Source organism: Arachis duranensis, chromosome 8, assembly GCF_000817695.3.
Source record: "Arachis duranensis cultivar V14167 chromosome 8, aradu.V14167.gnm2.J7QH, whole genome shotgun sequence".
In the NCBI taxonomy this organism is placed as follows: Eukaryota; Viridiplantae; Streptophyta; class Magnoliopsida; order Fabales; family Fabaceae; genus Arachis; species Arachis duranensis.
In genome coordinates, this window is record NC_029779.3 from 8,483,033 (window position 1) to 8,493,502 (window position 10,470).

Here is a 10,470-nt window from a genome sequence, read left to right on the forward strand (position 1 = left end):
GCGATAGAACGTAAATTTCACCAAACTTCTGGTTTTGATTTTTTGTAATTTATAACTCTAATAAAAAATCTAGTCCGGTAAAAATATTTGTATTTTCTTTCTCTATATATTAGCACCACTTTTAACCGGTAGAAATTGATGGTGACGTAGCTTCTCTACCTCTAGAGTTTGGTCAATGGGAGCTTTAGGAGGCACAGACGATTCTAGACGTTTTCTTTTTTGATAGCTCGGTCAGAAAGCTTCTCGGGAGCTTTGAATATTTTGATTCCGTACGAAGGTATGGTTTTGGTTTCTCGTAATTAATGTTTAATGTCACGTAAAAATTTAGGCTAGAAGACCTTAAGATAGAAATGAACTGAATGTATAATTGATGGATTATGTATAAAATGTGTGGTTTAGCCGTTGTTAATAATTTGCTGTTGAAGTTGGTTAGTTTTGGAAAAAGATTTAGTATTGGTATTTGTTGATTTTGAAATAGTTTGTTACTGGAAATAATTTGAATGATTGAGAGATGTTTGGTTTGGTAGTTGGAACCCTTGAAAAGTGGCAGAAATTCGAGTTTTAGAGGAGATACTGCCAAAATTTCTATAAGAATTGGAGTTTTGATTTGAAGTGTTATTTTAAAAAAAGAAAGGGATTACTATGTGGCTTGTGTATTTGAGACTATTTGTTGACCCTCTATCGCAAGATGTGACCGGACACTTTAACTCCCCGGATTCTCCCATGGACATGCATATATATATGAATATTGAATATTATATTTGAGCTTGGAGTTTAACTCCATGGAATACTATATTATTGAGTTTGGAGTGTAACTCCATGGAATATTATTGAGCTTGGAGTGTGACTCCATAAAATATTATATTTGAGCTTGGAGTTTGACTCCATGGAATATTATTGATCTTGGGGATGCGCGCACAGAGGGACTGTTCAATGGTTAACTACCAGGACTTGTCGGGTTGGCTGTATAACCGACAGATGAGACTCAGCAGCCATAGGACAGGCATGCATCATATGCATTTGTTTGCTTTGCTTGAGTGTGTGTTGTTTTAGTTTGCTTAACTGCTAAGTTCTGCTTATCTGCTACTTGTTCTACTTGCTGTAAATAATCTCTATCTGTGTTTTCTTGCTTGAATTGTATGTGTATATTTTCTGAGAAACCCCTCTTGGTAGAGGTGTGAAGAGGATTGTCCTACGAGTGATTCAGAGGATTAGAAGTAACAGAAAGTAGAATGTTAGGTTAAATTTAGATTCAGAACTTGAATACTTTAGATAACTTACTTAATTCTGGTTTAGTTGAATCCTTAAGATAAAGTCTGAGTGTCGAAGTTCTAGGAACGCCTCTGGCTTTCCCGAGACCTTTTATGTTAACTATGCGGGCACCTTTACCATACTGAGAACCTTCGTTGAGCGTCTGGGTATCCTCCATACAAGCGAAGAACTACTTCTTTTGACTGTCATATTTTGATTTTGGGCTATGTATATATGTTTATAGAATCTCTACATGTACATTTTGTGTTTTGTCTCTCCTAGAGGTCGATTTGGAGATACGGGGGTTTATTTTGTAGTTTGAGTTTTATTTTGGGTTGTATATATATATAATCATATACTCTGGCCGACCTTAACTTCACAAGTTGAGACTGGAGCTTGCTATCTAAGTTTTGGAACTCTGATATGTATATATGTTTTCAGCTTCCTTTTGATTTTTTTTCCTGTCCGTTTTACAAATAACTATGCGAGTGTGACACGATTTTCTGTTTATCGTTTTTGTTTAGGTTATCATTCAAGGCTCCTAGATATGATTTTATCTAATTATATCTATGTACATATCCTTTTTTTAGAGGTCGTAATACCTTACTACTTCTACTTTATGACTTAAGCGTAAGGCTCTGTGTGGTAGGATGTTATAGAGGTATATAAGTATGATTTGAAAATGATTGGTGATAATAAATTTTTTAGTGACTAATTCAAAAAATCTCTAAATTAACATAATTCAGTAGAATCATAGCTACAATGTACTAAATGCTTAAGAAAATATACACTTTGTATTTAAAAAAATGAATTTTATAATATCTTTTGGTTTAGTATCTAACATGTCTAAATTTATTTATTCTATTATATAAAACTCGAGTTTTTGCACTACATAATAAAGTTAATGTGATATGCTTTTGAGAGTGTTTTTTGATTTATTTCTTTTAATTCATTAAATACAAGTTATTACGATAAACTAACTATATCAACTAATTGATTTGATTAAATATTTAAATATCACATAATTTATTATTATTTATATCAATCTGATTTGGTAGTATTTTTTTAATTTATTTCTTTTAATATTCTATTAGTATTTTTTAATTTATTTCTTTTAATTCATTCAACCGTATTTATTATGTGTATTAATTAATTTGATTAATTTATTAGTCATTAAAACAATAAATCTTTGAATACAATAAACAATCAAAATATTTTCAATTAATAATCAAATCAAATAAAATCAAATAATATATATTGAGCCAAATTCAAATAATGTGAATTAAGGACTAAACTAAAATAAAATTATTTTTTACTTATTCAAATTAAATTCAATAAATACAAATTAATTTTATTAGATAATCATGGTCTTTTGGTCTATTATATAGATGACCACACAAAATTATAAGAATCATTATTTTTATTGCTCTTGCTATTTCAACACTTCTTTTCTTCTTCTTTTTTTATGTATAATTTCTTTTATTTATAAATGCACTCAAAATGAGAAGGTACGGATAAGTATTTTATTGATGGTTTGTTTGACGAATACTATAACTCGAAAATATCTCAATTTAGGGATTCTACCACTGTCGATGGAAGTTAAACTTGTAGTAGTTCAAGGTGGCTAGTGTATTTTTTATAGTATTGAACAAAAGAATATTTATTAAAATAAATATACCCATTGTAATGAATTTTATTTCTCAATTGTTAGATTTTTTATGTTAGTCTTGTGAATTCTTTGAAGACACAAGACAATAAATAGGTTGACTTTAGTATCATTAGAAGCTAAATTTAATTGTTCAAGTAAGCATCACTAATTATGTTAATAAAGTAATTTTATAATAATAAAGTGATATACATTTAATTTTTTTCGAATAAATTCATTTCAAAATGAGAGAATTAGACTAAATTACGCTAAAATTTGAAAAGTAATATAAAATTTCACAACAAAATTAACATTCATTAAGGAAATAAATTTATTTATGGCTCTTTCCCAATTATAAATAATAACAAGACTTAGAAAAAAATATTAACGTCATCATTCTTACTAACTAAACCATAATATTAGGTAGTTGATAGTTTCATAAGTAGAAATTATTAAGTAATAACGTAAAAATTAACAACGAACAAGCAATAAGAATTCATAAAAAATTTATTATATATTATCAATTTTATGATTAAAATATGTCACATATCATATTCTCATCTATTCTATTTATTATCTATTCTATTATATAAAAATTATGTTTCTGCGTTTAAGAATGGAACTAACGTAGCATGCTTTTAAGAGTGTTTATCAATTTATTTCTTTTAATTCATTAATTTATTACGATAAACTAACTATATCAACTAATTGATTTGATTATATATTTAAATATCACATAATTTATTATAATTTATATCAATTTATTTGATAGTATTTCTTAATTTATTTTTTTTAATGTTATGTTAGTATTTTTTAATTTATTCTTTTTAATTTATTAAATCAAATTAATTATACTAATTATCTATATTAATTAATTAATTTGATTAATTTATTAATCATTAAAATAATAAATCTATGAATAAAATAGACAACCAAGATATTTTATACTAATAATTAAATCAAATCTTATCATAGATATTGAGCTAAATTCAAACAATGTGAATTAAAAATTAAACTAAAATAAGATACTTTTTACTTATTCAAATTAAATGCAATAAATATAAATTAATTTTGTTACATAATAATCATGGTCTTTTTTTTCTTTATGTATAATTTCTTTTATGTATAAATGTACTCAAAATAAAAAGGCATGAATGAGTGTTTCATTAATTGTTTATTTGAGGAATATTATAGCACGAAAATGTCTTAATTTAGCCATTCTATCGCTGCCGATGGAAGTTGAATATGTAGTAATTTAGAGTGGCCAGGATATTTTTTATAGTATTGTATAGAAGAATATTTGTTAAAATGAATATACCCATTGTAATTAAGTTTTTTTGTCAATCTGTTATCTTTTACCTTCAAATAATATCTATGTTGAATATATTATCTTCATCAGAAGTCATACATAATTGATTCATAATTCTATATAGGATTAAGTATTTTTTTCATCCCTAAAGTCTTGGATCAAAATAAAAATCGTCCCCGACCTTTTTTTCGTATTAAAATCATCATCAGCGTTACAAAACGTTATAAAATCATCCTTTTGTTTATAAATGATATTTTTTAGACAATTTTGCCCTTAAACAAAAATGAAAAAATCCTTCTTACCCTCACCACTAACTTCCCTGCATCATCATCATCTACGCATCTCTCTTTCTCTCCCTCTCCGTTTCCTCCTGCCCATCACCACTGCCACCATAACCATCACACATTCTTTTTCTCTAAATCACTATCACCCAGTCATAAACTAAATTCAGCAACACCAACCAAATTCAGCAATAAATTCAGCAATTTTAGCAAATTCAGCAACAGCAACAGTAACATCCACAAAATAAATTAACAAAAATTTTACATTTAACAATAATTCACCAATCATCAACCACAACTTCAAATTCAAAATTAGCAATAGCAGACATTAAAAAATTTATGGTTATATTCTTCAAAAAAAAAAAAGAAGGAATAGAGAAGGAAAAAAGTCATGGTGCCATTAACCTCTGGCCGCAGCCGCCCTCAGTGCGCCGGTTCTACCCTCCTTCTTCCTCCCTTTCTTTTCTTCTTCCTCTTCCTTCCAACTGCCACCCAACATCATTGTCCGTGGAAAGCCAGCAGCCATTGCAAGCACCGTATTTCCCTTTCCTATAACTCGATCCCAAACCCGCACCCTCTGATCTCCCGAAACTGCCGCCCACCACCTTCGATTTCTGGATAAGGATGAATTTGAACACCCCTCCTCCTATCAGAATGCTTCCCACTCCAATTCCACTTCCCCTCTCACCCATCCCGACGCCATTTCGAATCAAACGGTGATAATCGCTCTGATGCAGAACTGCTGCTGTGCTTCATCGTCTCCCCCAAATTTCAGAAACTGAAACAAAGACCTGCTTCTCAGTCCTTTCTCTCGCTTACCCAAATTTCAGAGGGAAACAAAAAAGCAAAAATAAAACTTTTCGCATAATTGTGCTCCAATTAAGCTCAGATCGGATTTCTTCGACTCCTGAATCATGTTCCATCAAAGTTACAATCTTTTATGCGTTTCTGAACCATGGAGAGTGAAGGGAAGGAAAAGTTTGGTTTTGATGATTTGGTGAGGGAGAGCAGGAGTCCGGAGAAAGAAAGAGAGAAATAGGCTCGGTGATGATGAAGGGAGTTGGGGGTTAGTGGGCAGGCAGAGGAGTTTTTTTATGGGCAAAATCATCCAAAAAAATTTGTTTATGTACAAAAGGACAATTTTATAACATTTTGTAACGTTGAGAATGATTTTAATACGAAAAAAAGGTCGGGGACGATTTTGATTTTGACCTAAGATCTTAAGGATGAAAAAGTACTTAACCCTTCTATATATAAAAATACTCATGTGATAATTAAACACTGTATTGTTAACTCGCAAAAGTTAATTCTTCTATGATTATGCTAATCTATAGCACTATTAGATGAAAACTGATTAGGTTATATTTAATTCCAACGAGGTGGACGAACTTTTAGGCCTAATTGTAAGAACCGAGACTAATTAACCGTTTAATGAAATAATTAAACTGCCCAAATTAGGTTCCAAAAATTTAGAACAAAAATTAGAAAAATTATATATGATTTTTGGACTCAGTAGATTTTTCTAAGTCAAAAAATGTAATTTTCTACAAAAAATGAGTAAAACTGCGAACTGGCAGTTGAATCGGTCAAACTGATTTAAGTATGTCCGGTACTGTGCGAGAATAATCAAAAAATAGTGAAAAACTTTAGAAAAATAATTAAAGTCGAAAATCGGGCATTAATTTTAAAGGTTTGGCCCAAAATTGGGCCAAACAGGTTGAAAAAGCTAATAGGTTGGATCGGGCCCAAATTGGGCCCAAGCCCAACATATATAACCCAATTAATGAACCACAATCAGCCATAAAACATAACACATGCAGCTGAAAAGGGGAAGAAGGAGAGAAATCTCCGTTAACACTATTCACACCTCACTTCAATTCGCCATATCTCGAGCTACGGTGCTCTGATTCGCGTGCCATCGGCGGCTACGTGAAACTCTCACTGAGCCCGTTAATTCTATTCCACTTGTATAGGTAAGATTATGAATTTTTTCTTTCTTCCTGCTGCCCTAAGAATTTCAAGTTTGGTGGGTGTTGGTCTTGAGTAAAATTTGTGTTTTGGTTGTTTAGGTTCTAATCATTAGTGAGGAAATATTTGGTTCTATCCCAAATTTTAGTGAATCAGGTAAGGTTTCTCAAGAATCCTTGTAAATTGATAAATTGTGAGTGTTAAGTTTTGATTTATATGAAATGTATGATGTTAGTTTTAATTTTGGAGCTTGTTGGAATTGCTTTGGACATTTGGGAGCTTTTGGAGTGGAATTGGTGACTTGGTTGTGGTTAGAAGCTTGATTTGCATTTGATTTAGGTTTTGGTGCATATTGAAAATCGGCCAAGGTATGATTTCGGTTTTTTTCTATGTAATATATAATATTTTTGGACACTTAGGTTAGTGACCCATAGGATAGGTTTGGATTGAATAGGTTGTTGAATTTGTTGAATGATGAATTATGATAAATTATGATGATTTGATGATTTTGAGTATGTTGATGAATTATGATGTTGAAATTGATACAAATTGTGCGAACGATTTAGATCGAGCTGAAATGAGATTGATTATGATGCTTGGTATTGATAGATTAATGATTGATGAATGTGATGGTTGAGAAAGGGTGCTAGTGGGATATAATTGATATTTGAGTTTGAAAATTATATGATATGAGTAGTAGATTGTGACACAAATGGTAAAATCTAATGTGAGATGAAGTTGAGGTGGTTTTGGTTTGGTTTTGGTTGTGAAATTAGAAAATTGAGAACCTTGTAAAATTTTGGTAAAAATGGATTTTTTGTAAACTTTGACGGATCATAACTTGAGTCTCAATTTTTAAAATTTATTGAAATTTGCTTTAAATTAAAGTTCATTGAAAAATCTTTAAATACATATAAAGTTTGTAGGAAATGGATTCTTGTAGAGGAAGTTATGATCATTCAAAATTTGATGTCAAAATCTAAATTCTGTGAATGTTGCAGAATTTTTGATTTCTGGTTTGTGCGCGCACACACACACAGGGATATGGCCACGGTTGGGAGTGCTAGCACGCTCTGTGCGCACACACAACCAATGAAGTTTTGCAAGCTGTGTGCACGCACACGCTGGAAGGTGCAATCTATTGAGGGCGTTCGCACGTATTGTGCGAGTGAACAGAATCGGAAAATTTTACACTTGTGCGTGCGCACACCTCTATTCCTACGCACACATCTTGAAAATCCTCCTGGGCGTGCGCACGCACACCCCTGTGTGTACGCACACTGCCCTATTTTTCAATAAAAATTTTATTTTCAACTATTTCACCTTCCCAGTAAGCTTGTAAACTTCTGTGACACCTATCTAAAATTTTTTGGCTTATTTTTGGATGTTCAAACATAGAAAAGGTTTTGGGTGGAATTATTTTGGTCTTTTCGGTAAAAATTAGAGAACGGAGGCTTAGAATTCTATTATACTAAGGATGGGTTTGGTTGAGTGAAAAGGAAGAATAGTATATTGCTGGTTACTGATAATGAATTGAGAAAGTAATGAACTAATGAGTTCTGAATGAAATGTGAAAGTTGTGAACTAATGAGTTCTGAATGAATGGTGAAAGTGGTGAATTACTGAGTACTGAATAAAAATATTTTTTCTGAAAACCACTGAATCACTGGGTAAGGTGATTAATCCCACTTGTTGAGGTCGCGGTGGTGGCGTAAGGACGGTAGTTAATTTTGCTTATGTTGAGATGTGAGGTCTGTGGCAAGAGTATCCCACTCGCATCCCTTTGGATCACTAGAGTGTGCAGGCACAAAACCCTGGAAGGTGTTCCGAGCACCATATCTCAGGGGTTTCCAGTATGATTCCTAAGGGCGACATCTCCAGGAGATGTGTCGGGTCGGCAGTTGAACCGAAAATGTGATATCACAGCCAGTAGGACAGGCATTCATCATGTGCATATTCTATCTGTTTGTTTGCTTTGCCGACTTGAAATTGCTTGCCTAATTGGATAACCTGCCTAATTGCCTATTTGAATTACTTGACATATATGCATATACTTGTGTTTTACTTGCATTGTATTAATTGTGTATTCTACTGGGATTGAAGAGGTTCGGAAGGCGGTGGCAATGGTATCGCATGGAGGATAGGTTAGTGAAGACTGTGGGACAGCAGAGAACTGTTAGATTAGAAAATCTCCTAAGTTAGATTACCTCTTTATTATGTTATGGTTTTTAAGTTATGCTTTAATGTTTTAGTTATGCTTTAAAATGAATCTTGTGATGGATATGAAGTTCTAGGATTGCCTCTGGCATCCCGAAATCTTATATCTTATATCACTGGGCACTGTTACCATACTGAGAACCTCCAGTTCTCATACCATATTCTGTTGTTGCTTTTCAAATGCAGGTCGCAACCCACCTCGGTGAGTTGCTTTGATGGTGACAGAGTGGAGGATCCTGGATATATTTTGGAGTATTTTTGCTTATTTTGTATTAATCTCTCACTTTTGTATTTACTTTTACCTAGAGGCTTATTTTGAGAAAGAAGCTTGTATAAGCTGTTTTATCTGTCTAAAACTCTATATGTATGTATGCAACTAGCCGGCTTAAACATTGTGAGCCGTGGCCAGATCTTTATACTATTATATTCTTATATTTTGTTATATTATATCTATATCTTGTGCGTTAAGTTTGTAGCTTTGTGTGTACATTTTGCGCTTTTCGAACTCTATTTTTTGAGCTGTATCTTTCATTGGACTTCTAGAATATATTACTTCTTTCTATATAATATGTATAAGCTTTAGAACTGTCGTAACTTTTGATTAACCTTTGCTTTACAACGCGAGGTAAGGTTTAGGATAATTAGGGTGTTACACTAATCACGGTTGAAGTTGGGGAAGGTTAGAAAAATACTAACAATACAAATATTTTTTATTTTTAATACCCAATAAAAAAATATATAAATTAAAATTCATATTATTTTAAACAAAATAATAAAACATATATTATACTCAAAACATATCCAATTCGTATTAACTGTCATTGTTTATCACTTACGTTATGACAAATCTGATTATTAAAAAAATTAAAATTAACTTAAATATACACAATGTTATTTTATGTCTTTCATTTTTATTTTATCATCATAAACAGTCATATATATTATAAGAGAACCTTATCTTTGAACCAACGCTTTTTTTCATTTAGTAGTTTCTATAAAAAATGGATGATTTTGTTATTTTTAGTTTTTTGGTGTGTATGGATGACGCATAATAACATTGTGTTTGACAAGAATATATGGAATTTTAAAAGGTTTAATAAAAATGGTTTTGGTCCTTGGCATATTCATAGATGAAGTGCAGAGTAAATAAGACTATGGCTAATAAAAAAATAAATGGTTAAAGTTTTTTCAATGCTAATAGTCGTAGTGTATGATAGGTGTTCTACAGCTTTTTTGGATTTATTGTTTTTTTTATTATATGTTGTATTGTTTAAAGGTGGTAGGTGTTATATTTATTTTGTATGCTCTTAAATTTAATGTCTCTCATGAATATTTGTGATTGAGTAAATATTAAAAGAAATTTGTTTAATATCTATTTATATTCTATTTAAATTATAATAATGAGTAATTTTTTTTTTCAAAATAAATAAAGCAATTTTTTCATAAAATTAAAGTTTAAATAATTGTGAAATTAGATTATACCATAAATGATGATAAATATCTTGGTATTAGATATGCTATAAAATAACTTCTAGAAATATTATGTTGTATTATATAATTTGGTTATATTTTTCTTATCTTCAATTAGATCATTTGGATTGGCATATTTCTAAAACGTATTATTTAAATTTTTTAAATTATTAAATCAAATCAATTATAACAAATTAATTAGGTTGATTAAATATCTTGATATCTTATAATTTAATATAACTTCATTTATAAAGATACACAACTTTTACAGTTTTATTATTTCTGTAATAAATTTTAAAAATAAATTTTGCAAGTTATAATTTATTTTT